At 38.1% G+C, this 27,135-nt stretch overlaps 1 long non-coding RNA gene across 2 annotated transcripts; it reads right to left on the reverse strand.

Annotated features, from left to right (window-relative positions):
* Nucleotides 1-167: 167 nt before the first annotated feature.
* Nucleotides 168-22,694, reverse strand: LOC309538466. Of its 2 annotated transcripts, XR_014222190.1 has the most exons (11): nt 22,639-22,694; nt 21,014-21,070; nt 19,125-19,169; nt 18,144-18,191; nt 16,993-17,031; nt 15,792-15,833; nt 14,965-14,997; nt 14,104-14,148; nt 12,294-12,344; nt 2,430-2,465; nt 168-253 (listed from the first exon to the last, which is right to left on the reverse strand). It is a non-coding gene; the product is annotated as an uncharacterized lncRNA (long non-coding RNA). The 2 variants fall into 2 exon arrangements; XR_014222191.1 differs by lacking the exons at nt 168-253; nt 2,430-2,465 and adding an exon at nt 4,706-6,911.
* Nucleotides 22,695-27,135: the final 4,441 nt, after the last annotated feature.

The following is a 27,135-nucleotide window of genomic DNA, read 5'->3' on the forward strand; positions in this document are numbered from 1 at the left end:
ATTATGATTCACTAGCATTGCCAATAGATGGGTTCACAACCATTTGCAGTGTTTATCAGCACCTTCTAAGGTTCTCTATGCCTAGAATTTTATGCATGGTGCTACTGCCCATCTTTATGTTCTCTCCAGCAACAGCCAATTTAAGCTCAGTCAAATTTCATCGTTACCTTTTTGCGCAGCTTCTCTGCAGCATCAAGTTCAGCTTTAATCTGTTTATCAAATTTATTGAGCAATTTTGGTTTCTTTTTCTTCACTAGAAAAAAAAGAGATTAAAAAGAACTGCAGAATTCTTCCCAGAATTCAGAATTGACTATTTGTGAACTTCTTTAACACCTTAATGCATGCTGAAGGATATCTAACAATATGGAGCAAAACTAGTGTTTTTGTATTTACACAGTTACAATAATACTATGACCAGTACAAACTGGTGTGTGTGTGTGTGTAATTGAATTTCCAAAAATAAAGGCGGGGGGGGGGGAGAGAGAAAAGAATGAAAAGAAGAAAAGAACACAAGAGAAAGATAAACTTACATCAAAAAATCTTACAATTCCACATATTGAGATTACCCTCTTGACTTCCCCCCCATCCCAACCATGAGTCCTCTTAATTCTATTTTAACTGCATATTGACATTTCTCCAATTATTCCATCTTCCTAAGTTATCCATACTCTCTATTTCATTTAGTGTATTTAGAATCCTGCTAATGTTTTGATCTGTTTGCATTACTTTTGTATATACATTATAAACATTTCCTTTTCTTTTTAAAATTTCTTGTCTTCCAGTCCAAATTGTTAAGAATGCAAGAACATAGAGTCTACTGACTCAGGACAATGGTCCATGTAGTCGGCATTCTGCTTTCTTAGTGGCCAACCAGATGCTGGTGGGAAACCAGCAAACAAGATCTGGGCACCAGAGCCATCTCCCCTCCTGTGGTTTTTGGTAACTGGTATTACTGCCTCCAACTGTGGAAGCAGAATATAGCCAACATGGCTAGTAGTCATTGATAGCCTTCTCCTCCATGAATTTGCCTAAAGTCATCTAAGATGGTGGCTATCCCTGCTTCCTGCAGGTTGCAGTAGCATCTGGCCAGCACCCGAAAAGGCAACGGTGCCCTCATCGCAGCCCAGAGTAGTTACAAACTATCTGAAAGATCACAACTCTCTCTGAAGCCATTGCTAGTCACTGAGCTATTCAAAGTCATTCAGCCACTGGGTTTGCCAGCAACTCCATTTCCCTGTATCGGAGGGAGGGGTAACAGGATAGTACGATTAAGGATCAAATAACAAAGAACCTCTATGCCTGATTTTAAAGCAGGAATTGGGAACCTTGGGAACCCACCCTCACAGATGCTGTTAGATTCCAACTCTCACCACCTTCATCCAGCATGGCCAATGGTCAGGAATGACAGGAGTTGCAGTTCAACAACATCTGGAGCACAATAGGTTCCTTATCCCTGTTTTAAAGGATTTGGCTAAATATATGAACATCATAGTCTTATGGTTATTACCACAATATGACAAATGATCAGCATAAGGAACAAATGTGCAGAACAGGCCATTAGAATCATTTGATCTTATTTTCCAAGACCTGGAAGGCATGCTTTCATGGACTCTTTCCAAGAACACCCATATGCTTCAGGACACTGCGTCGGCAATCCACCATATGGTATCATGTTCCTGAACTATCCAAGTAAATGAAAGGCCCCTGCTTCTGCTAGTGCTGTATAATAGGGACACAAAATGTAGCAAGGTGTATAATGTGAGTGGTCATTATGATGTTGGAAGGTGTTCAGTAGGGCCAGTTCTGGCATGACTTCTAATACTTGTTTAGTTATTTTGCATATCTCTTGTAGGACTGCTGTCCAGAAGGTTGGATTTTAAGGCATTCCCACCACATGTGGAGGCATGTGCCTGTGGAGGTGCAACCTCTCCAACATCTTGGTGAGGTTCCTGGGCGGATCAGCACCAGTTTCCATGGTGTTAAGTACCACCTGGAGGTGAGTTTCAGAGTGAAACTTTCTTTGGGCTGATATGGACTTAAAGGGAGGTTTAGACCACATTCTAGTCCAATGTGTGGGGTTAATTTTATAGCCTATGTCATCCTCCCATTGTTCTTTGATTGCATCAAGGGGATTTGTGGGATTTTGGAGCAGTATTTTGTATATTGCGGATTCCATCTCTTTGCTGTGTCCCTCACCTGTCAGGAGAAGGTTTTTGAAGGTGGTCAAGGGCCTAGTGGCTGCTGATTTGAATTAAACTCAATGCTTTGGGTCCTAACTTAAGGAAAATGGTGAATATGTCACTTGCTACTCAAAGGTCTCCAAGCAAACAGTCTCCAAAAGGAACTTCCAAAACTTGTGCAACAGAATAATTGAACATTTTCTCTGTTCCATGCACCAAGGCAAAAACTAAACATTCACATTATCTTACCTTTTTCTTTTTGCTGAGTTTCTTTTTCACTTTGTCCTGGAATATGTAAAAAAAAGAAAAAAAGTTTTGTATCATCACCGCAGTACTATTTTTAAAATGCATACAACTGGAATAATACCCACAAAATAATGGGTATATCTTCATTTTGCAACATTGTCAGGTTTTTAAATCTATCAATGTCCAAATACAATACAATAATAATATAATATAATATAATATAATATAATATAATATAATATAATATAATATAATATAATATAATATAATATAATATAATATAATATAATATAATATAATATAATATGCAGAGAGTTAAGAATAATTGTTTCGGTTGTGGTGGGAAAGGTAAGGACTAAAGATCGTATCTATTCATTCTCAATCCACTTCATTCAAATGAATGGAAGTTTTTGCCCTGTCTAATGGAAGTTAGACTCTTAACTTAATAAACCAATTATATTTTTCATCTTCCTGCATTTCAGATTAACATAACTAGTTCTCTCTTGAATATACTGGTAATTTATGTATAGAACTTTCAGACTTCTATATATAGACAACAGTGTGGTGGTGGTTTAATTCAGTTTACCCAACATTTCAGCTCCCTTTACACTATGCCTTACACCTGGTTTATGCCATGCCAACCTTCTCTAGCCTTATACCTTCCCAGGTGTCTTGAACTACAATTAACCAGTATGGCCAATGGTCCAAGATGGAAGTGGTACTACCAACATGGAAGGCGGACATCAGGTTGGGGAAGACTAATAGGTGCCAGTCCCCTCCACCCCAGTGTGATTGCTTCTGGTAGAATGTTGGGCAATTGATGTGCGCAATACTTGGTCAAGTTCATGTGCAGTCTCCAACTGTATGAACTGCCATGATCTGAGCTATCATATGTGATTTGAGCACCAGTGGGAACGCCCTTCCTGATGCTAATAATAGCTTCTATGGAGTGATTTTCTTCAGGATCATAGTGAGGATTAAACTCCAGCACCGTATCCATTGCAGTTCAAATCCTGTGCAAGTGGTCCAAAAAGTTGTTATTTAGAGTTTTTTAAATATATATGCAAAATTAAGGTCAGGTGTAACTTAGAGTATTCCAACCCTGTTAGGACTCAATAACCTTTTTATGTTCAAGACAAATATGTAATGTGTTATTTCCCAACTACCTTTAGCCTATTAATTAATTTGCATTATATGGCATGTGTGACAAAAGAATCTTAGTCCCACCCCCCACCCCCATACATTTTGGGACTTTGCCTCTTTTTTGCTTTGAGTTTTGGTGCTAACCGCTTTTCAGTTCCATTGTAACATCTAGCATCCTGTGAAGCAAATTCAGCAGGTTAGTCACATTCATTTGCTACAATAAAAACAGGGAGCCTTGTGGTACCTTAAAAACTAACATATTTACTATGTCATAATATAGATTTTAGTCTTTAAGATGCCAAAAGACTCTGTTTTGCTCATGTGAAGTAAATTCCTCTGGTTATGTTAAATTATCTGTTTCAGTTCTATCCATAGTATAACAGAGGGATGTGGTGGAAGTAATATAACCAGCACCATGGTGCCTTAAAAGATTTCATGATGGCTCATGAATCAGATCTAGTTTTCCTCTTCTCCTGGCTCACTACAGTGGTACCTCGGGTTAAGTACTTAATTCGTTCCGGAGGGCCGTTCTTAACCTGAAACTGTTCTTAACCTGAAGCATCACTTTAGCTAATGGGGCCTCCTGCTGCTGCCATGCTGCCGGAGCGCAATTTCTGTTCTCATCCTGAAGCAAAGTTCTTAACCTGAGGTACTATTTCTGGGTTAGCAGAGTCTGCAACCTGAAACGTATGTAACCTGAAGCGCATGTAACCCGAGGTACCACTTTATAAACCTCCCAATCACTAAAGCATTTAGGAACATCTAGGAACAGTTATTGGTACAAGCTGCTGTATTGAAACAAAATCCACCATCAGCTCCAGATATTGCCTTAGCACATACATTGTGAACCTACAGACTAAGGAGGATACTAGCCCGCTTCTGTTTCATAGTGAAAGGGTAAGAAGTTATGATAAAACTGGTGAACACTTCAGAATAAAAAAAGATTGCAAGCATATAAACTGTAGAAGTTTATATGCAGATATAGGACGTACATGAATTCACATTAAGCTGGTTTTAACCACCAGTTCTGCATAATAAAATAACTAGTGATTTCAAATGGTATAAAGAAGACACAAAAGTGTTATTGAAGAGAGATGTTTTGTCAGCGTTTTGGAAAATAATGACTGCACCAGTGAAAAGGTTCTTTTGTACTTTATTGCAACCAATCATTACACAGAAGAAAAAGTTCATCTTTTAAAAGTCCCCATTACCTTGCCCCCATGGCACACTTGTGTAAACATGAAAATTATGTAATTATAAGCATTTTAAGAACTTGATCACAGCATAATAATTTTCTCACTCCAGCAGTCTAAAAATATATTGTCGCTATTGTACAAAAACACAATCCTATTTTTCTTGTCCTTAAAAATATGGCTTTATAAAAAATTATTGCTCTTCCACTTAGAAATATGCAATTTTTCATTCAATGAAGAATAACACTTTCATTTTATTTATTACTTAAATTTATATACCACCCTTCCTCCCCAAGGAGTCCAGGGTGGCAAACACATCAATGATAAAACAATACTTTGCCTCAATCGGTATTAACAGAACTAGAGGACTATTGCTTCCTGAAAAGTATGAATGGCATGATCCTTCCTGTACAGTCTCCCATTCCCTGCATTGGCCTGGTGTAATGCCTGTGGGTGCAGCGCTTGTGGTGGTGAGAACAAGGCTCTGTTATATTTTATGGGAATCATTCATGCACAGATGCAGTACCCATGTGGGAAGGGAATATGCTCACAGAAATCTAGGATATATGCTACATACAAACTATGTAGACCTCTCAATATATTGGATTCCAACCCAAGAAAAATGCATCACATTTCTCCTTACTCATGTTTCTACATTAAAAAAAAATAAATCTAATTATTTCCAAGTGCTGGCTACAGTTCACAAGTCAAAGATTCCACAATAATCCTAGTGAATTCCTATTGACTTCAATGCTACTTAGTGTTTCCTACTGATATCTCAGATTAAACTGAGATTATCTTTCTCAGAGCATTAAAATGAGAACTATTCCTGAGCCAAAAAAGGATAAAATAATTAAAGTAATGTGGATCTATTGTAATGCAACAGCACCATGCAATAGTTATCTATAGCCCTAACTTTTTAAAAAAAGTTTACCTTCATTTGTGAGCAAAATAAGGATTTTATTAATAAATACTGATTTATATTTATAATAAGTAATTTTTGGTAAAGAATATTTGTTGAAATCAATCATATTCTGACTCATTAGATAGACTCATCAGATAACTACAACCCTTGCCTCACAATAATCCCATTTATTTCAGAGGGGCTACTGTTGATTAAGCAGTTGTGGGAATACAGTTTAGGTACTTATGCCAATATAACTGCTGACAAACAGTGCATTACAATGGCAGGTCTAAGGGCAAATGAAAAAAAAAAAAATACAATAAAGCCCAAGTGGATTTTCAATGTAAGCTCTGCAAACTTTCAGACTGCTATGGAATTCTTCAGTGTTCATCAGAAGTGGTGGTTACAACAAGAATGTTTGTGTGTAGTGTAATTATTTAAGTAATTCTGTAGATATGTCCATCATTAAGGTGTTTGCTACAGCTGAACATAGATTAAAGTGAGCTGAGCTCAGCTAGAATAATTACTAACCAACAAGTATACGTCCAAGCCAAAATTTCACAGCTCTATTTTAGTAGTGTTTGCCATAAAAGAATGTAAATATATCACAATGCTATTTGATCACATTTTAAAACTTTGCTAACTAAGATTGCTTCCAAATTTTAATGTATCCACAGATATATATATATTAAAATCTTAAATCATTTGTTGCTACATTATAAATAGCATATTACAATTATGTGAACGACACATGTAAAATTCAGATACTACAACCTCTTGGTCACTAATACGGGAGAAAATAAAAACATGTATATTAAAAGCTACAAAATGTTAAAAATGTATATTGGGGTTCTAAATATATGCTAAAGCTATACTAAAATGTGAACTGAGTGCTACACATTTTCAGAGAGTCTCACAAGTGATGCGTAAATAGGTGTGTTTTTTTGCATCTACAAATTGAATGAAAAGTCTGCATTGACCAGAATATATATTCAGTTTAAAAATAGTGTTCTATTTCTGGCTAATACCATATTAACAACATCTACATGAGATGCAACTCAAATGGGAAAGTCTCCTAGCATCACTTGTGAGACACCTTTAGTGTTTCTCCCTCCACCACAAGTTTCTCAACTGCTTAGTTAATTATCGCATAAAGTCTATAACAAACATCTGTTCCCATTGTGTAGAGAATGGTTTAGGCTGGTCCTCCTGCTGTAGGGACAGTCTTTTTGAAGCTTTAAGTATCTGAAAAAATAAGGGGAGATCTAAATTAGAGGACCAACCATGATACAAATTATTTTTAAAAATATTCTTTATTACTAATATGCAACTTTGTAGCAAATGAATTTGGTTGTACCTTTTATTAAAACTGTATTAGTTTTAGACACAAAGTTGCTATCTATTAAAGAGGGCAAGCAACAGCAGACCTTGAAGGACAGCCTTTTTGAGCAAGAAAACAAAAATATCTTCCCCCACTACACACATACGCACACATGCACACCATATACGAGGATGTACCTAGGGGACGGCCAGATTGGCCCCTGCCAAAGGTGCAGGTCCAAGGAAGCGCATAAATCATACCTCTCCACTCTGGCTCAGAGTGGTTAGGAGTCTGCCCACTCTCCTTGCCAAGGGCACAAGGAGCCTAGGTACGCCTCTGACCATACATGCATATTCTGAGAAAAATGCATTACTATAATGAAAACATACTTGTAGAGTAAGAACTCTCTACAATGAGGGTTCGGCCATTCAGTGTTAAGGATGGAAGGGCAGATTTGCTCCCCCACACACACTCTACAATTGCAGTATTTTACTTCTCTGCCTTGCAAGAAGGGTAACTGGCAACCATTCACTTATATGGGAAAAAGCGAAGACATAACATGGAGATAACCCCAGGGTGGAGGCTAAACCAAGCGTTATCTGTCTGCATACCTCTTCATCTACATGGTTCCATCATGGGTTGTTATATGTATGTATTTGGAACAGGGCAGAGGAAAATTTATGCTGATGCATCTGATATAACATCCTGTGCAATTCTGTGGGATCAATTGTAGTTATTGCACATTGGGTGGGCCAAACACACACACAGTTGTGGCCTGTTTCACTGATTAGACGCAACAGTATGGATAAAGAAAAGGCACTGAATTTGAAGGCAGCGGTAGCCACTTACAACAAAATGGGAGCTACAGTGTGCTTTACTACTATGCCGCTCGCATACGAGCAGGTGCTGCTTGCCCCAATTAATTGGTCATCTGACTTGCTGTGCCTATAGAACTGCTACTTCACATGCTGCAGGAGAGTGCCATGACCACCACACCCAATATAAATTTAACTGGATGAATCTCTATTCTGTTAATGTTGCCCTTATCTTCGCCATCACAATCTTAGCCTTATGTTTGACTCCATCAAGTATCCACAGTTGCCAAAGTCTTTTTATTTTCAAGATGCATTCTCTGCTGCTTACACATTCATAACTTTGCTGCAATCACAATTTTTTGTACTCTCTCACTTTCTGTTAGATATTTCAAACTTGTCCTCTTCATATGTGTTTCCTGCTTGGCAGGGGGTTGGACTCGATGGCCCTTGTGGTCTCTTCCAACTCTATGATTCTATGATTCTATGATTCTATATTCTCCTTCCATTTCTACCTTCCTACCAGAAACAACCTTTCCTTCTCTACTGCTTCTCTCTCCTTTTCAACTCTCTTCTCAACAGCCAAGCCTTGATTTCCAATCCATTCTTGATTCACTTTAAGCTCATCCACGGGCATACAAAGGATCCCCCCCCCCCAGAGGCAGCAGCAAAGCAAATACTCCAAACAAATGTAACTAGTATGAGAGAACAGGTCTACAATTTCTAGAAGACCTAGGCCTGCATCTGATGAACTTATATTCCATATATTCCATCTGTTGCTTCTGATGGGTAGACCTGGCATCCCAAACACCTTTTGATGACCACTCAAACCAACAATTATTTCCCTGGCTCAACTAACCCCCATCAAGCCTTAATTCTCTCTCTCTCTCTCTCTCTCTCTCTCTCTCTCTCTCACACACACACACACACACACACACACACACAAACACCAGCACGTCAGAGTAACAACAAAGGTCTATATTTCAGGGTTGTTATAAAGTACTATAACTCCCCATACTTTTCAGCATATTGATATAAACACTGGATTACATTGTGCATACACTCAGCCATAGTGTTCTGCGTCCCCTCCCCCGGCTTGCAGTAAGGATAAAATAACGATAGGTTTTAGCTGCATTAAGATTTCTTTTTTAATGCTGACAAATGGGGAGGGGCACTTTTTTGGTATTAAATAAAACCTGAGTTAGAAAGATCACGAACTCCTCTTTGTTGCTATCTTTTCTTTTTTGAGTTGACTCCCCAAACTCAGCTACACTAAAATCCTGGATACATGAATGGCTCTCTATGAAGCAGCAATCATTTTTTACATCATAAAGGTAAAGGTAAAGGTACCCCTGCCCGAACGGGCCAGTCTTGACAGACTCTGGGGTTTATGCGCCCATCTCACATCTATTGGCCGGGGGCCAGCGCTGTCCGGAGACACTTCCGGGTCACGTGGCCAGCGTGACAACGCTGCTCTGGCGAGCCAGAGCCGCACACGGAACGCCGTTTACCTTCCCGCTGGTAAGCGGTACCTATTTATCTACTTGCCCCCGGGGGTGCTTTCGAACTGCTAGGTTGGCAGGCGCTGGGACCGAGCAGCGGGAGCACACCCCACCGCGGGGATTCGAACCGCCGACCTTTCGATCGGCAAGCCCTAGGCGCTGAGGCTTTAGCCCACAGCGCCACCCGCGTCCCTTTTTTACATCATAGGAGACCAGCATAAAAGCCTTAAAAACCAACCAACAAGTTTCTTCACTAGACTCTAGCCCAGGAGTAGTCAACGTAGTATCCTCCAGATGTTGCTGGACAGTAACTACCATCATTCTCAACTATTTGGCATGCTGGCTGCAGCTGATAGGAATTGTAGTCAAACAACATATGGGGATACCATGCTGGCTCCCCCTCCTCTAGCCATATCTTTGTGTAATTGGCTAGATCTGTTTTCTTAATGCCACTCATTGCTATGATTTCATTCACTGGCAATCATGCTAGTTTACAAAACAAGGAAAACAGTGCTTACATATTTTGACTCATATTTCTGGTTCAACAGCGGTAGCCTTCTTTTTTAGTCAATGAAAACTGGAACTCTGATGATTATGGCACTTCTGTAGACTTTCCTACTTCCCTTGCAGTCATCCATGAGTTCACCATATCTGCAAATCTAATGTTACCTGATCATCTCAACTCTATTTTGCAGCAGCAACATTTATTTCTAGAGTATTTACCACATGCTACTCATTAATCCACCACTGACATTTCTTTAGAAATGCCAGATGGATCAAGCTCATGTAGCCAAGCATTCTTTTGTTGCAGTAACCAACCAGATGCCTATGGGATGCCCAAAAGCATGAACTGCACACAAAGGCACTCTCACCACTGTGATTCCCCAAAACTGGGACTCAGAGGTATTTTTTCCATAATGCTCTTTTAAAATTTAACCTGAGCCCTGCAGGCAAAGACTTTTATTATCTCAACAGTGCCTTGGAATAGTTTTTAGAATATTCCATTTCCCAAAAAACGCTGAAATAAAAACAAAAAATAAACAGAGAGCAATGTGCTTTACAGAAGCCCAAAGCTATGAATATTTCCATCTACCACTTAAGAATCTGGAAATTTGCAGCTGAGATCAAATCCCTTTGTATTTACTCATTCTGACTCACTAAAAACATACTGAGAATGGAAATGAAAATGTTAGCACATGTAATAATGCTTTGGTGCTAATCTAATGCCATCATTTTATGGGATGCAAAGTATCAGTTTAGTGTGTGAGAGGCATGAAATACAAAATCAAATTTCTCCCACATTTGGTGTTGATAAGCAGTCACTGCAGCTGTGTTGTTGGCATTCTTTTCACATCAAAAGATCATGTCCCTCTTTGCCAGGAAGTTTAGACTTGTGCCTTTGTGTCAACTCCATTTGACTGAAGATGTACCTGGAAAGCTGACTGTTTATTCCAAGTTGCAGGCTATAGGTCTCTATTGCCTGCAACGTGTTCCTGAATCCAGATCCTGCCAAGTCATGATACCACATTCTGGGAGTAAGGCAATACTAGATAAAGCAAGGTGAAGGCAAAGCAGACGCAACACATGGTGGGTCTGTGATATGAGCAAGATACAGCAGTGGTTGCAAAGTCCCTTTTTTGCCCTAAACAGAAAAGAAGCCCGACTCAGAAGCTTTCGTAAGGTCAAATGTCAACATATGACCTTTTCTGTCGTGTTGCTGTTAAAGGAGCCTTACCCATGTGAGCCAGAGACTTCCAGAAACAGTAGCAGCCACCACATGCATCTCCTTGGTGGTTATAAACAAACTCTGCGACAGAGATATGTATAGCTGAAGCTTTCTTCTCACAATGCCAGAGACAGGGCTTGAGAAGACATTCATTGTGGATGTGAGTCACTCACTGTTGTTTTCTACACCTTTATTGGATCTTATTGGAAGCTCCTGCAGCCAATCGGAAGCCACAGAAGCTGCATTGGACGTTTGGGTTCCAAAGAATGCTTGCAAACCAGAACACTCACTTCTGAGTTTGCGGTGTTCAGGACCCAAAACATTCGAGTCACAAGGCAACCAAGGTACAACTATCTATATCTATCTATATATTTATCTATATACACATATGTATGAGAAATGATAACTACACCCTTAGTAAATTGCTGCTTATTCACTTTCTTTAACTATTATGGTTTTCCTTGGAAAAGTTAGTTGGGTTTGCTCAAATGGTAACTTCAAAAGGGATAGTCTGACCACTCCGCTAGACTAGGCTATAGAAATGGGTATCCGTTAACACTGTACTGTATCAAGCTATTTTGTACACTGCCCTGATATCTAAGGGGATATCCTAAACCAAGGACTAGTTGAAGGTGCCACATCCACTGGCTCTGCTGGAGTAAGAGCTCCATTATCACAGAAGTCACCACTGTGCCTGTTGTAGGCACAGCTGGAAAGCTACCAAGAGTACCCACCACTGATAACCCATGCATGGCCTCAAAACTGGGCAGAGTAGGGATTAAAAAAAAAGGCTCGGCCAAGGATTTGCTAGAACCTAAGCCAGCCCACTGTCAGGTGAGGAGCCAGCTTGAGCTGGCACAGCAAAGCAAAAAAACCAACCCCAAACTCCAGAGCTTTTTGCCCTTTGCTCTGGATGGGTGGTACTAGTAGAACTTTGAATGTAGCAAGGGCTCTGGCACTATAATCATACCAGGAGCCAGGTGACCCCAAGTTAGGGCTGGCTTTTAAAAGCATTTTTAAAAGCTTTTAATTTATGATAAAATAAATAAGTAGATAAATGAATATAGGCTAATGAACTATGATGTGCATTTCAGTTTCTAAGAAACTGAATTAATAAAATAGTTCTGCTCACAACATATTGTTATATAATGGAACAGAAGTAATCAGAAAAAGTATGTGCCCTGGTGAACAATGCTGGGCACACTCATATATAAGCACCATTACATAAACAGGTTTTAGCATAGTATGACAAAATAATGTACAAACCTGTCTCATGGGGTTGAGCAGTCACATGATCTTCTGTATGTTCTCTGTCATCTATGGTTAACAAATTGGAAAAACTTATGTTATCTTATACTGTGTGTGCCTGTGCTATTATTATTATTATTATTACTAATAATAATTTCTACTAAACAAATTGATACATTTTATATAAACCAAAATATATTCAGGCTGATTTTGTAGTTATACAGACATAATTAAAGAAATAAGATAAATACAAGCTTAAATTCTTTTTTAAAAATCAGCAATGATTGTATGAACTTTAAGGATGATACAGAGCACATAGGTTGTCAAATTGTACATTACAGCATAAGTGTGTGACACAGATATAAAATACAGCATTCTCTTCCCTCTTGTTTTCCCCAAGCATTTTACTTTTAACACATACATCATAAAATACTCTTATTTTTTAAGCCAAATATCTAAATATTTATGAGCTTTGAGCTATCATAGCTGGATATTTCAGCTACAGTATTTCCTTTAAAATAATTTTGACTTTCGAAATGAGCAAACCAAAGAAAATGAGTGGTTTAATGGAGACATATACAAACACTTGAGTCCTTAAAAACAAACATATGTTTGTTGCAAAGGCAGGGCAGATTCAACATAACAGCTATGGTTTGGCAGTGTACTCCATTCTTAAAGATGTATACCCTCTTCCAGTGATATCCATGCATGTCTCCTTAAAGTAACTTTGAAATAGTGAGCTTCCATAAGACAAGAAAAGGCTGTACTAAAGCATGTTCAAGTGCAGAGGATGTCAAAACAAATTTGCTAAGCTGGCTGGTAGAGTGGACTCTGTGATTTCCCCTAACTATGGAGTATATCAAATGCAACAGAGGATTGCCCAGCAGACATCCAGGAACCAAAAAGCTTAAGAAAGCTAGGTAGCTGACCAATTAGTTCACAGAATCCTCAACTTCAGCTGGCACTTCACATTTAGGAGTAACCTGGGTCTCCACAAAATAGCTGCAAAGCAGCAGGGGTGGGTAGGTGTTATTTGAAACAGTAAAATGGTGTGTACAATGAAATGATTAACTTTCTTCCCACTTGCTGCTTTTCCCCAGTGACATACAAGCACATCTAGAAACATGGCTGGGTAAAAAATGGGTGAGAGGAGTGTGTTACAGGGTAAAAAGAGAGGTGGCAAAGAGTCCTTTTCCTACTTTTAATTGCACCCTCCATAGCCACTATGTAGGTGGTCATTCTTGAATTCCAGTATGAATCCCTGCTATTAGCATAATTCAGAGTCTAGATGGCTATGTTATATGGTAAGAGAAGGCAAAAGGAAATCAGGTTCACAAATATCCTAGTAACCTTCCTTGCCACACTTGAGACAGGTAGCTTTAAAAATGGGGGACAGGTTTGATCTCTTCTATCTCCTCCTGACAGAGAAACTTAATACTCACTTTTCCCAGGACAGCAAAGAGGTACTAGCAAAAATAGCCTTAATACATTTCTCAGTACTTCTCACAGGACACCGTATGAGTCCACACTGATTTGTGATTATTTGAATTCACAGAAGCAAATGTCAAAGTGACATGCAAATATGTAGTATGTAAATACATTCAGAGCCTTTAAGATCCAGATGTCTAAATTTTTATCAATACATTCAGTGGTTAAAAACCATCATCTTGTACAATGAAGTTTCTCAGCAGTTCTCTGTCCAGTATTCCTTTTATTCCACACATAAACAGCAGGTAAAAAGTGCTTTCATTCATTAGAGAAAAATAACTTTAATAAAAGTTATACTCAAATTAATTTCTCCCACCTTGGTTAATTCATGCAAACGTACCTGACTGAATTTGTTCAGTAGCAGAATGTGGAACATCTGCTTCATCTATGGGCACATAAAAATGAATTAGATAACATGCTGTTAGAGTAGCAACCAACTTAAACTAACAAAAACAACACCTCACAAAGAAAGAGCACACACAATTATTCCCTTGTATGACAGCTGCAGGACGAATAATGTTTGCACAGAAATGGAGGGCCTAAGTAGCAGCCGTTACTAATGAGTGGATAGGTAAGGTATGGGAATTTGCTTTAATTATTAAACTGACATACTTTTGAGAAAAGAAGAAACAGGTCAAAGACAAAATGACATTATAACAAATTGGATCCTGGCAACTGAGTACTGCTGAAAGAGCTTTTAGCTCTAAAAGATACCTTGTGGATTCGCAACATCCTAAAATGGGACTATTGTGCTTGAATCATGCTTGTGGGTTTCCCAAAGGCATCTGACTGGCCACTGTGAGAAGAGGATAATAGATTGCTCACCTCTTCTTCCCTTTGGCAAATGACTGTACTGTTGAAATGGCGATGAGATCGCACTGGCCTATTTATTCTGAATGTTTGTATGTGATGTCGATAAAGGTTTGATGATGATGATGATGATGATGATGAGACAAGGATGCTGGACTAGATGGGCCATTGGCCTGATCCAGTAGAAGCAGGCTCTTCTTATGTTCTTTAATAATTATAATGGTGGTAATGATTATGATTATCATTAACAGCAGAAGCTGCTAATTTATAAAGGTAATTATACACAAATATGGGGAATTTATAGAAATCATGAAATCATAAACTTTGGATTTAAAAAGGATTCTTAGGACTGATTCGTAATAAGATGGAATGAACCATTTTTTATACTCACTTTCATGTGTTTGATCAGTGCTCTCAATTGGCTCTGTTAGATATATAATAAATATAATAAATATATCACAGCCTTTATAAGACCAAAGCTAACAATATAAAGAGTAATGTGTACAAGAATTGTAATTTAAGACAGAGCTAGGGCCTTTATAAGCAGGAGAAAGAAACCTTTAGTTCTCAGACTCCAAAATACCTATTCAGACAACACAACTGAAAATCCCTTCAAATGTGACAAAATGCTTATGTGGAAAGTATTGCTATTTAGGAAACAATAAAGTTAGATGTGGTTTGGTCATCACATGCACACTTCTTTATTTCTCTTTGTGTATGAATACAGAAACCATAACTGACTGTGCCTCCATACAATGCAGATACTGTACACAATGTACAGCAAATAATAAAAATACAATAACCACCTTTTTCATCTCATTATATATCACTTCCCAGAAGTTTTTCACTTTCTTACATTCCCACCACATGTGATAAAAAGTTCCTTCTTTTTCTTTACATTTCCAACATTTATTACTTATTTTATACATTTTAGCTAATTTCACAGGAGTAATATACCACCTATACATCATTTTTATCACAGTTTCTTTCAAACATTTCCTACTTGGCTGTGCTTTTTCTACAACATTGTTTTCATATTTCAAGCAGACGTGAGATGCCAATATTGCAGCTGCTGCTAAGATGGGCATGTTTATTTAATCCAGCAATAAGCATTAGTTTTGCAGCATAATTCTTCTCATCACCACCACCACCACCCCTAGTTAATAAATGAATATATTCATTTATAGATAAATGATGATAAAATGAATATATGCTTACCTTGCATGTTTTCATAATAATGTTCGGATAACAGTTCTCCATCTGAAAAAAGAACAATGTTGTAATATAGTTCACAAGAAAATGTATATATATTTTTTGGCAACTGCTGAAAACATTCTTAGATAAACCTAACCAGATGTTTAGAAAGTTAGTATGAGTTTTTATTTGTTTTAGTCTATTTTATTATAGTTTTAACTTTCTGTGTGTTTTAAATTATGGTTGTAAAAAGTGATAATTTTATGGTTTTGTCTTTTTTAAAAACCACTTCGAGGTGAGTTTTTTCTACAATAAAATGGTAAATAAATTTTATGAAACAAACAAAATATTGTTGCAGGTCTCTCTGCTTAAGAAAAAAAAAGAATCCAGGTCCATGCTATGTAAATTAAAGAGAATGACTCCAGATTTTCACAAAAATGTGGTTGGAACTCAGGGGTCTGGGGACAGAATAGGTTGATAGAGTAGAGAAGCCACCCAAGGCTGCATTTTGTCAACAACAACAAAAGGGGGGGAAAGATACAAAACCTGTCACTAGGGTTCTTTTCTACATGTTTATACATAATGTGTAGCTAGACCCTTAGAGAGTATCTATTATAGGAGTTGCATCAAAGGAATCAATGTCTATCACTAACCAGACTCGTGTTGACAGCATTCAGTTTTTCCTGAAATTGCAGATTCTTTCAGCTTCTAGGACAGGCCTGGGGAACCCTACAATTCTATGATTCTATATAGCCTGCAGGCCTAATTATGCTTGCCAAGCCTCTGCATTAGGCTGCCAGAGCTCCCCATTTGGCCCAGCCATATCCATCTACCCTATACTTGATATTATATATAAGGAATGCAGCAGGTAAAAGCCTGGGCTCAGCTTTGCAAGGGGCTCTGCAAGACCATGTGGGCAAAAATGTCACCCAATGTCACTGTTGCAACTTTGTCCACAACAACTAAGGTAGAGCACTGTTTAGATCCATTTCCCCATGACTGTTTGAGAAGAGAACTTTCCTTGCTGTCAGTTCAGTTACAGAGCAAAGATAATTTGCTATTATTTATATGTTCAAAAGTGCAGAATAACTCATTAGATATGTTCGCCTATACGTAACTCATGCAGGACATGACTTGCTCAGTGTGAGCGCTAAAACAGCAAAGAAACAGCTAAGGAAAACCATTACTGCCAAGTCATTATTTTTCATAGTCACAGTCAATTTACCTGTATTCTGTGCTTCAATAAATTCTTCATTTTCCAATTCTAAAATAAAATAAAATACATAATTAAAATTTTAAAATTGAAATGCTACAATGGTTATGAGTTAATAAAGAAAAAAGTAACAAAATCACAATTTCCTTTGTCAGATTAATTAGCATATATGCCAGAAAAAGACTTGAATACATAAGTTTTTAAAGGACTGTGATATGCAAAGCAGTTTGTCTTAATCATCTAAGTTTTAGTGAAGTGGACTAGCTGCCTGGATAAGAGTAGGGATCTCAAATGAAGTTGGAAGCACACTGAGAGGGGGAGAGATGCACTCACAAATTTATGGTGACTGGAATGCCCCCTTCTCTGGTGTGAAACAGCACTGGACAATCTAGAAACTATGGCCTCGTGTTTTCAAACACTGGGACATCATCAAATAGTTCCCGGTGCTTGAATCAAGAAGATCTCAATGGGCTGGCAAAGCTTGTAGAGGGCCCCTTCAGATAGGTGGATCAGATGGAGGAAAGGGAAAGAAACTAAGATTGCAATCCTAAACACACTTACTAGAGATAAAGCTACTGAAGGCACCAGGCCTTGCTGCTGAGCAAACAAGGAATGATTTGCATTTCGTTGTCAGTTTTTCAAAACTTTAAAATACAGCTAGAAAAACTGATTCAGCTATGGCCCTTTCACACAAGCCAAGCTGTCTGCTGCTTCTTTGAGGTGACATTCTATGTGCATTGTATTTATTAACTTACTTACTTACTTACTTACTTACTTATTTACCCATTCATATATAATTTAATCATAAAATATCCAAGAGGTGAGAAATAGAAAATAATCGTAAAAATGATATAATATAAATATAAAACTGTTCAGCCACTATACACAGTAAAATATGGCTGAGTCACACATAAATACCACACATGTGGGTAGGGAAGCAGAAAGCTTTCCCCACAACCCAATCCAGAAATGCAGGCATTAATCAGCTGAGAAAGACATGAGATAAACTCCAACCCATAATTGCAATATTTATACACACAGTACAGCCATACTGTTACAGCAACATGTTATAAATGTGAGGACTTTCAAACGATATTACAACTAAAGTATAAAAACAAATGTCCTGCTCTTAATCACAGTTACTATAAAGTCACACAACATACCATGTTCATCCACATAGTCCTGCTTTTCTGTGTCATGTGAATAAGGTTCTGCAAGTAAAGAGATGGTTAATGCGTGAAATAAATTTACTGTCACATATTATTCCTAAGAATTCACATCTTACCGCATTTAATCAGCATTTAACTGAGAAGCCGATATAGCAAGCAACATGGAAGGCAAGGGCAAACTGAGTAGCCCACAATGTCCCAGAGGGCTTGGATATGTGTCTTTGTGTAGGTCAAGGTGCATGTGTACAGGCAATGGTGGAGGTATTAATAGAACGGGTAGGGAAAGGGGACCAGTGTGGGAGGAAGAAAATTGAATAGCCAGATAGGAGAGCAGTGTGCCACATTCGTTAGAAAAGAAAGAGAAGAATAATCCATTAAAATCACCACCACCACTTCTGGTTCCCCTCCCCTATCAGCCATCAAATCAGAGATCACATCTTTTCTATCGACTGAACTGGAAAAGACATGGATCTAGGGCTGTCCAGCATTGCCAGGGATCTGAGACACTGATACTTATGGATCCTCATAATTTATACCAGGGATTACCTCAAAAGTACCCATCATATCACAAGTTGCCTCTCTATACATAGATGTGTTATGTGATTTGTTGGCGGTATTACTGTAAGCATTAATTTGATTGTGGTTTTTCAGGGACCCTTGGTAAAATCATACAAATTCAAGAGGATCTGTTTTAATTCTACTGGATCTGATTTTTTTTACTCACACGTAAAAGAAAAGTATGTTTGGCTGTGTGTATGCATGTGCTTTCTTTCAATTTGTCTGTTGGGGGCAGGTCTGACCCAGGAAGAGGGGTGAAAAAGCAACCAGAAGGGACAGTACCTACAGCACTCTTTCCAGATGTGCCACAGGCCCAAAAATGTCGGCAACCCCTGCTCTGTTGGGTAACATAACCTGACTTTTAAATTAAGTAGAATCCAACTGTAAAATGCAGGTATTTAGACTTCTGTGTAATACCTGTGTTATGATCCAGAGCATCCTCTAGATTTAGTTCTGTGTCATCTGTGGAAGTCAGACAAAAATATGTTTTAATTTGTGCAAATCAAAGTACATGTTTCTATACAGCTGGTTGACTGATTGGATGAAAGAGGAAGGAATCAGGAGTGCACTAGGTCTCCTACAGTCAATTTAACATATTGATCATATTTGCAAAGAGGCCTGCACTTCTAAATTCATGTTTTGAGGATTATGTGTTTGAGTCTACGTGTTAGCCTCATACGGCAGAATTCAATGGAAGAGTTCCATTCTAAGTTTCTACTTATAACTACTTAGTTGGATATGGCCCTCTGCATATAGGCATTATAGGATACAAATGTGATATATAAACCAACTACTACTACTTATTATTATTATTATTATTAATATATTGATGCATATACCATTTTAGCATCATAGTGTATAATTTGTATTATGCCCCCATACATCACCATTTTCTTAGCATACTAAATCAGTATTTTTATTGTACAAATTGTTCCAAAGCAAAACAGAAATGAGTATTAAAGAACAGGCTTCATGCATCACACATCACTTACGACAAGCACATGCCCTGACCATCTGACAGTCAGAAGCCATTTCCTCTTTTCATTAGTTTCAATTAAAAACCTTTCTTAAAACAGATATTAATCATCCTTCTTCCCCTTGTTTCTTATTACAGCAATTAGGCTGCCAGTTATTATTTTAAGGATATTATTTATAGTTGGAGTCAGTCTTTCAATCAAAGTCCTTAGTCATTGATGGGAATAAAGAAGAAGAAGAAGAAGAGTTTGGATTTGATATCCCACCTTTCACTCCCTTTAAGGAGTCTCAAAGGCTAACATTCTCCTTTCCCTTCCTCCCCCACAACAAACACTCTGTGAGGTGAGTGGGGCTGAGAGACTTCAGAGAAGTGTGACTGGCCCAAGGTCACCCAGCAGCTGCATGTGGAGGAGCGGAGACGCAAACCCGGTTCCCCAGATTACGAGACTACCGCTCTTAACCACTACACCACACTGGCTCTCTAAAAAACATTTTTGCCTGTGATCTCACCAAAGATACAGTAGTAATACTATTTGGTTTCCTTAAACATAGTATACTAGGGGAAGATACATAAATGTCTACTCATTTTCTAACAGACAGAATTACAATATGTCAGAACTGGAAAAGCACAAAAAAATATTCTTGGGTAGTCAAAGTCTGGGATATCGAATGCATGATAGAAGTTCACAAATCTGATTTGAAGTGAAAGAGTCAAGAAGAAAATGTTTTTATGGAAGAAACTGAATTTGTTTATTTCTTATTGGAACAAAGTAAAAATATAAGACTCAGTGAATGCATATTGTTTGCTGAGGAAAAGTTAATGGTATGAAGTATAGGTGAAATAGTTAATAAGCAACATAAGATTCTAACTTTTCTTTTTCTTTAGCATTTATAAAAATATTTAACAGTTTGAGAATGTGAGTATATAAAAATATTAAAAATGTATTATAGTATTTCATTAATCTTTTGGTATTAACTGTAACTGCTGCACTGCAATGTATTTCACAAATAAATATATACACAAATTAAAATAATAATTTATAGGAGCACAAGGAGCTTTCACTGCTATATTACAATAAGCATTATTTTTAACCCTCTTCTGGGATGCTTTTTTGTTTCACAGATGGGGCATTTTAAATGCACATTGTGCATTTATTTTAAAGATAACAGGAATGCAAGATCAACAGCCTACCAAGACAAAAGACAAGCTTTCCTTGATCTAAACTATGTGCACATTTGCAGTTCCATTGCTCACAAGGTTGGTTAAGCATAGAGAAACAGACACATTCTATATAACCTATTACTTCTATGTGAATAATAACCAGACAAACCTTGGCCTTCTGGTTCATATGTAGCTTCTTCCGTATGTGCATGATATTCATATGTATCTGAAAATTACATTAAATCACAAATAGCTATTAATACTGTTGTCAAGGCTGGAGGGTTTAAATGAGTTAGACTAACTAGTTGCTTGGTCCCTGCTCCTGCCAACCTAGCAGTTCACAAGCACGCAGTGCAAGTAGATAAATAGGTACCGCTCCGGCGGGAAGGTAAACAGCGTTTCCGTGCACTGCTCTGGTTTGCCAGAAGTGGCTTAGTCATGTTGGCCACATGACCCGGAAGCTGTACGCTGGCTCCCTCGGCCAGTAAAGTGAGATGAGCACCACAACCCCAGAGTCAGGGGTCAGGGGTCCCTTTACCTTTAACTCAAGATTGATGGGAAAGAAAGTCACACAACTATAATTGGGAAGGCCCAGCTTTTATCAAAACTAGCCATGAAAAGTTTGGAGTAGAAAATTTTCCCCCAGGAACAGACTGTCAAATAAAGTAATAATAGATATTACCTCAAAACATTTAATAACTAGTTAACAGAAGGATTCTGTGCATGTCAATTCAGAAGCAAGTCCCTTTGCATTTAATGGGACTTGAACTCCAGTGCAGTTTGTGTATAGAATTTAAGCATATATGAACTAATGAATGCACATAGATTTCAACAAGTATTATGAAATACAATATATTTTGATCAGAACAGCTATCTTCAAATATTTTGATCTGGCATTTCATTAAACCCCTCTAAAATGGGACCCACTTATATATTTTCTCTCTGATTCTCTATCTTTCTTTTCCTTTCTCCCCTTTGCTCTATTGATCTTTATTCTCTATGTATGGGCATTTCATCCCCACTTGTGGGTCTTCCTTTTACTGGATTGCCTCTACCCAAACTACAGACAGGCGCAATAATCATGTTCCTCTGCGCAGAGCTTCACATAACTGCTGCCTCAAATGTTAGCACTGAAACAGAAATTTATCTGTCACTTATCTGTCATTTATCTCCCAAAAGGACCTTACAAAGACCTCAACCCTGATGGAATCTTATCTTCAGATTTGCCAAATCCAAAAAAGGCAGTTTGCCATAGCCACTTTAACATTGGTCTTTCTAGTTAAGACTTATTAGGATTATAGACTGTGAAAGTACATGAACCATGCTTCCCTCAAATGTCGAGTGAGTCTCCTATGTATGGCATCTTTGCCCTGACTAATATTTCTCCACACATAAGTTATCATCACCTGGCTTAGAAGATGCATTATTTAAATAACATAAAATGTGAAATGGCATTGAATCATGGCAATCTGTCTTAGGTAAAGTTCCAGGTAGGTAGAAGTGTTGGTCTGACGCAGTTTAAATAAATAAAAAATTGTCCAGTAGCACCTTAGAGACCAGCTAAGTTTGTTCTGGATATAAGTTTTCGTGTGCATCCACACTTCTTCAGATACAATAGGTAGAGTTGTGATCCACTTAGGTGAGGCTGAAAACCAACACTTTAGAAAATTCCATCATATAAACCATCTCTCCCATTAAATTTGCAAATATTTAGGATCAGTTCACAGTTCACATGTTCATCACCTGATGTATCACTTCACAACATCTCAAAGCTATTATGAAAAGCAGACATACCATGACCGTCATCTGTGTCTGACTCTCCTGGTTGATAGTCACTTGCAGGTTCTGAAATGAAAAATAAGGGAAATATTTGGTTTTTGAAGGTACATAAAAGATTGTATTCAGTGTAGTACTGGGAAGAACATTTCATCAGTGCACTTCTTCTCCCCCTCTATGTCTCCAAAAGCTGTTCGGGGATTTCCCCCAACCTTCCAGAGCACATTTGGGGACAGGGCAGGGCTTGTGGGAGGTGGGGGAGGGAATAGAGCAAGTAAATCCCATTATGCTATTGCAAATACTTTGTTGAATACCACCTACTGCTATGTGAAAATACTGTCAATTTTCAGAAAAGTGCCCAATTAATCTAACAGTTTTTAGACACATATGCTTGGAGTAGACATAATCCTGGAAATAGAATGTAAGGACTGGAGTAGACCACAGAACCATTTGTGCTGTCTTCCAACACTTCTTTTATTGCAAGTGAATTTCCTCATGCCTCCTTGCATCTTGGTTTGAGCATCATCAATTCAGGTTAAAATGAATCCAAGCATACTTCTAAATATTTTGAACATCCTGATAAAACCACAATTTTCAGAATCTTAGGCTTCAGGTTAGATGTATGCCTAAATACAAGAACATGGGAGGAATTCATGCATGAGAGGGGGAAGGCAGAAGGAAGGGCACACATGGTGCTGCAGTCTTCTTCCATTCACTAAACTCTCCTTCCAATTACGTCCAAACTGGGTCACAATACAGTATACAAGTCATTTAAAACAGACTTGATGACATACCATGTTTGACTGAACTGAATGAACTCAAAGACATATATTTATTCCATAAAAGTCTAAGTAAAATATCTCACCACCTTCTTAATCTCTTTCAAAAAAAGAAAAAGAAAAGAAAAACATGCTGAATACTCTTAATATTTCAGGTACCTTCATAGAAAGATTCTGGTGTTTCTAATACTTCTGGCACTTTATCTTCAAGGTCTCCATCATAGACATCCTGTTCTGTGGGAACTTCAGGTATTTCACTATTCTCCTCCTGAAAATCTGTTTCTTCATCCGCTTCATTTATTTTTTCTTAAAATGTTAGAAAAGCAGCATATCAACAGAACAGTCTCAATTGCATTCTGTAATCACCGCCCTTCTAAACAGATCATTGGTACAATCCAAACACACTTAAGGCCCACTGGGTTGAATCCAGATGGAATTTTGCTAACTGGATGCTTCCACTGGAGGAAGGGGACACCATTTTTGGAGACCCCCCCTTCCTCAGACAGCTCTCTGTGCACCTTGAAAATCTGTCCCAGAGTATTAGGAGACCCTGAAGAACAGTATGGGAAGTTGCACAGGGGACTCCTGGGTCATTTTTTTTTAATTATTATTATTATTATTATTATTATTATTATTATTATTATTATTATTACATTTATTTCCTTCAAGGAACTCAAGAAAGCTACACAGTTCTCCCCCTCTTCATGCTATCCTCACAACAACCCTGTGTAGTAGGCTATGCTGAGAGACAGTGACTGGTCCGAGATCCTCCAGTGAGCTTCATAGCATAGTGGGGATTTGAACCCTGATCCTCTAGGTCCTGCCAAAAATCGTCTTCTTCCCCTTTTACCAGCAGGAGCATCCAGTAAAGTGGGATGAAAGCCTCTGCTGGACTGGAGCCCTTCTGTTTGTGGAGGGAAATGTGCACATCCAACCCACAAGTTTAAAATTACTCCTTTCACAGAAATCAGTGGATCTTAAGAGTGCTTAGCTCTGATATTGCGCTCAAGCATTTACTGTTATTATGGGATAATTCTATAAACTGGTATCATTGGCCAAACACATGAGAGGCAGTCATTAGCCACTACAGTCATTATTGCGTTTTGGAAAGCAAACAGTTATTTCCAACAAGCAGCAAGAATGTTTTGAAAGATCGGTAACTAGCTACATACAATTTTTAACTGATCAAAATAATTGGTTACTTCTAAAATTTCTTTTTAGAAGTTCATGGACAAAGTATTCATTCATACCAAACTCTGATTCAAGAACTTGACGTAGCAAAGTGTCCATTTCATCTTCCTCTTCTGGTTCTGCTTCAGCACTCTTGTGTTCTACATTATTTTAGAGAATACATCAAAGGTCAGCAGAAAGAAGAGACTGAGCTCAAAAACCAGAAAACAAATACTTTTAGGGAAAGTGAGCATGTTTCCCTATAGACTTGGTAAACATGATATATGGCATTTTTATTCAGGCTTTTTTCATATACAGGTGACTCCCCACTTACACAGGGGAGCCTGTGCTGGCCCTCTGCACACATAAGTGAAATGCCCCTAAGTGAGAAGCACCCCACTGCACCTCTGACTCACCAGGAGACCCTCCCAGAGCTCAAAGAGGACATCCTTTTTGGGCTCTGGGGAAGGTCTCCCTGCAAGCTGGAAGCACAGCAGGGCTTTGTTGAGGCCCTTCAGGTCTCTTCCCCTACTTCTGGGTTCCTGATACAATGCATATGTGCAGTCACACATGACGTGAACATGCATAAGTGGGGTGGTGCCTGTACATTTCACAAACATGTACCCACAGAAGCTGGTGGACTCTCCTTCATTGAAGGTTTTTAAACAGAGATTGGATGGCTATCTGTCAGGGATTTTTTGAGCTGTGATTCCTGCATTGCAGAGCATTGGACTAGATAACTATTGGTTATCTATGATTCTGTGATTCCATAAATTAACAGTATGAGACTATAGTTAAGCACAAGGCTATAGTACAGAACTTTGAGGGGGGTTGTTGCTGTTTTACAGTCAAACAGTGTATACGTTTTGTAAAATAAAATAAATCTAGTAGAGATGAACGAAGCATTCCGCATCACATCACTGTCCATGAGTGAATGTGGGTTGGAATCCAACATCTGAAGGACACAGGTTAGTCACCTCTAAGTTTAAATAATTTGAAACTATCCATCATGATTAACAGTGCATCTTCCATGAGCTGGGAGTATGGGGTAGAATCTGCTATGCTGAACTATCTAGACTCCTGAGGATCTTAGCTTTCCTTTTTACACAAAGCACTTTTGCAGCCCTCATGACAATGAAAATGTTTGAATATAAGCAAGCACAGCCTGCAAGGTTTTATCATACGTACAAAGGCAGACTTTAGGCTTGTGGAATCTACATTGTTTTTATTGGAACTCAAGGTCCACAACCTGGAATTAGAGCAACAATGGGAGCTTATGAAGCAGAACCAATTACTTACTGTACCACAAGAGCAATATATTGGTAAAACCAACACAGAGAAATACAAATCTACAGCCAAGTTAATATGGATCTGGGATTTTTGATATTTATGTTGCTTACTATGTACTGCATTGTATTGTTTTGTTGCACATTGCCCTGTGGCCATTTTTTATACTGGGCAGTATAGAAATCTCTCAAATATATAAATAAATAACATGTTTAAAGTTTCCATAATTCTAAAAAAAGGAACACAGATTCATATAATGTGATTTTGAATAGTGACCAAGTGAAAACAGCTAATTACAAGTCCTGAACGTTTGTAAAGCTAACCGTGTAAAGTGATTGACTATTTTCCGCACAGATGTATGCCAATGTAATGATGAAATTTTACATTGCACATAATGAATGTAGCACTAATCAGTGGCATGTACATATTGCAAGAAGACTTCCAAGTACTAGGAAACTTGCATATTGTTTTAAGTGTCTTTAAAATATTTAACCTAGACCCACCCCATTATAGAAACTACTCATTTATTTTTACAATACTCAGTGCCTGAAACAAAGAAAAATATTTGTCATGCTAAGAGTGGCAAAAAACAAAAACAAAATAAATGATTGCACTGGCATATGTATACAGTGTAACAGATAGCTGTTTAGGGTGTTTCTACAGTTCAATCCCTGATATAAAGAACTCTAGTAAAGAAACTACTTTTATTATTTAAGCTAATTAATATTTTATTTGAAAAGATTTAAAGGTTATATGGAGAATCTATCAAATGAATATACATCCAAAGATGATTTCAATAGCTATTTCATTTTGGGGTGCAGTCCAACAGTGTTCATTTGCCAGGGGGAACCTAAACTGCTGGTGGAACATATACACCCTTCCTCCTATACCCCCCCAAATCTGTTCTGGAGGGCTGCAGAGAAGTTGGGGTATGGGCATGGTGCTTCAGGGAAGAAGCAAGGAAGGAGAAGTCCACTCACATGACATTGGATGCCACCCCCTGTTTTTATCTTTTCTGATTTGGGGAATATTTTCATATAATGTTTACTTCCCTGAGAGATGAGTTCAGAATGATTTTGTGTAAATGTGCTGGTGAAGTACACACAACAATTCATGAACCAGAAATGAAACTAGGTTTGTCCTGCTGACTAATCTTTCATGAAATATCTAAATAGAAAGAAATTCAATGTGACATTATGCATATCGCTACCTCAATGGAACCATTCTGAAAGCACTCCCATAGTGTTAACATTATGGAAGAGGAATTTCAATACAACAA

The sequence above is a fragment of the Podarcis vaucheri genome (assembly GCF_965113315.1).
Source record: "Podarcis vaucheri genome assembly, chromosome: 8".
Lineage (NCBI taxonomy): Eukaryota > Metazoa > Chordata > Lepidosauria > Squamata > Lacertidae > Podarcis > Podarcis vaucheri.